Genomic DNA, 2,980 nt, shown 5'->3' on the forward strand with positions numbered 1-2,980 from the left:
TTGGATACTTACTTACTGCTAGGTGAACAGAGGCACTCGGTGATAGGAAACGCTACCAACAATTACAGCCCTATTTCAATTTCTACAAACCTAGCCTATTTCCTAGCCTAAACTAATCTAACCTAACTAACTCCTGGATACTTACTTACTACTAGGTGAACAGAGGCATTCGGTGATAGGAAACGTTACGAACAATTACAGCCCTTTTTCTATTTCTACAAACCTAGCCTATTTCCTAGCCAAAACAAATCTAACCTAATCTAACCTAACCTAACCTATCCTAACTAACTCCTACATACCAATTTACTGCTAGGTGAACAGAGGCATTCGGTGATAAGAATTGCTACCAACAGTTACAACCCTATTTTTATTTCTACAAACCTAGCCTATTTCCCAGCAATAACTAACCTAACCTAATCTAACCTAACCTAATTTAACCTAACCTAACCTTATCTAAACTAACCTAACTAACTAACTTCTGGATACCTATTTACTGCTAGGTGAATAGAGGCATTCGGTGATAGGAAACGCTACCTACAATTACTGTCCTATTTCTACAAACCTAGCCTATTTCCTAGCCAAAAATAACCTAACCTAACCCTCCAAACGTAGCTTATTTCCTAGCCAAAACTAACCTAACCTAACCAACTCCTGGATACCTATTTACTGCTAGGTGAACAGAGGCATTCGGTGATAAGATACGTTACCTAAAATTAAAGCTATTTTTTTCTCTTCATATTTTTATTGTTTTTAAATAAATTATAATTTATTTATACTTTATTCATTTCTTTAATTTTTTTACCTATTGCTATTTTTACAAACGTAGCCTATTTCCTAGCCTAAACCAACCTAACCTAACCGAAATAAATATATATATATATATATATATATATATATATATATATATATATATATATATATATATATATATATATATATATATATATATATATATATATATATATATATATATATATATATATATATATATATATATATATATATATATATATATATATATATATATATATATATATATATATATATATATATATATATATATATATATATATATATATATATATATATATATATATATATATATATATATATATATATATCAGTCAGTGGAATAATACAAATATTGCCTTACACAGTCAACTACAAAATAACCAACCTTAACTGTACCTTACCAACATACCCTAACCAACCCAACTTAACCAACCTTAACTGTACCTTACCAACATACCCTAACCAACCCAACTTAACCAACCTAAGCGTACATATTATCTAAATTGCTTATTAAACCATACTTATGTTTGTTCTAACCTAAAATTCTAAACTCAAATTCTAATTCTAACCAACCTAACCAACCTTACCAACCAACCTAACCAACCTAATCAACCAACCTAAGCAACCTAACCTAACCAACCTAATCAACCAACCTAAGCAACCTAATCAACCAACCTAAGCAACCTAACCTAACCAACCAACCTAACCTAATTATCCCACCTAACCAACCAACCTAACCAAACAACCCACCTAACCTAACCCACCTAACCAACCAACCAAACCAACCAACCTAACCAACCTAGTCAACCAACCTAAGCTACCTAACCTAACCAACCAACAAAATCAACCAACCAAATCAACCAACCTAATCAACCAACCTAAGCAATCTAACCTAACCAACAAACCTAACCAACCAAACTAACCAACCTAACCTAACCAACCAGCCTAACTAACCAACCTAACCAACCAACCAGCCTAACCAACCAACCTAACCATCCTAACCAGCCAACCTAACCAACCTACCTAACCAACCAACCTAACCTAACCAACCAACCTAACCAACCAACCTAACCTAACCAACCAACCAACCTAACCAACCTAACCAACCAACCTAACCAACCTAACGAACCAACCTAACCAACCAACCAACTTAACCAACCAACCTAACCAACCAACCTAACCAACCTAACCTAACCAACCTAACCTAACCAACCTATTCTCGCTCCTTATTATCTGACACGAACCTTTGGTTCGTGTCAGAGTCCATGAGTGTCTGTGTGCGTGTCCGTGTACTCATGCGGTTTTGGGTCCAGGAAGCTATTTGTGTCGACCCAAATTGCCTCCCTTCTCCCCACCTGAAATCCAGGTGGATTGAAAGACCTCCCAGAGGTCAGTGGATCCAGGTATCCTTACGTGGGCCCCCGGACTTCAACCCTTCCCCACATTCTAAGGGGTCAGTCAATCACTCTTTGGCTATCCAGAGAGTCTATCGAAACTGATGCTCCTACATGAGGGGACACACAGAGAAATCTGTGCCCTGTACTTGCAACTGTTCCGACAGGCTCGAATGCAGGTCTATCCAGATTAAGAATATGTTCTATCCGACTAGGCCACGCTGGAGTTGCCTTCATGATCAAATTTTTCACTTGTATTTATATCTCATAGCAAGGTTAGTTAGTATCTTTTGATCAACAGTTGCAATGATTGATATGTGAAGTTGTTATCTTGTGTTGTCAGTTAGAAATACCTGACAGCTTTGTTTGATGAGGTTGCAGTCCTGACAGGCGGTTTTATGAATGAATGTTGGAGAATTTAGGCTAACTGACATGTGTGTGTGTGTGTGTGTTTAAAAGTATGTACTAATTAATAATTAGTGTGGTGTTTCCAAAAGAGTTTGTGAATGGTAAACAATTAACCCAATATCTAATATGTGCTATTTTAGGCCTCGTTCTGTAAAATATATGTTTTACTACGAAAGGAAAATCCAGTTTGTGTTTTTCCTTGTTTTATTTCAAGAATAAATAGTACATGGGCGAAGGAACGAAAGTTTTAGCTGGTTAAATATAGCGTTGTGGCCGCAATTTTCTGTGTTGGGCAGGGGATGGGGATTGTGGGGTAATTGTGGGGGTGGTATGAGGGGTAGGGGTACGGCGGCCTCTATTGTATGGGGTGGAGAGTTTTGGTTTGG

Source organism: Procambarus clarkii, unplaced genomic scaffold, assembly GCF_040958095.1.
Source record: "Procambarus clarkii isolate CNS0578487 unplaced genomic scaffold, FALCON_Pclarkii_2.0 HiC_scaffold_145, whole genome shotgun sequence".
NCBI classification, from domain to species: Eukaryota; Metazoa; Arthropoda; class Malacostraca; order Decapoda; family Cambaridae; genus Procambarus; species Procambarus clarkii.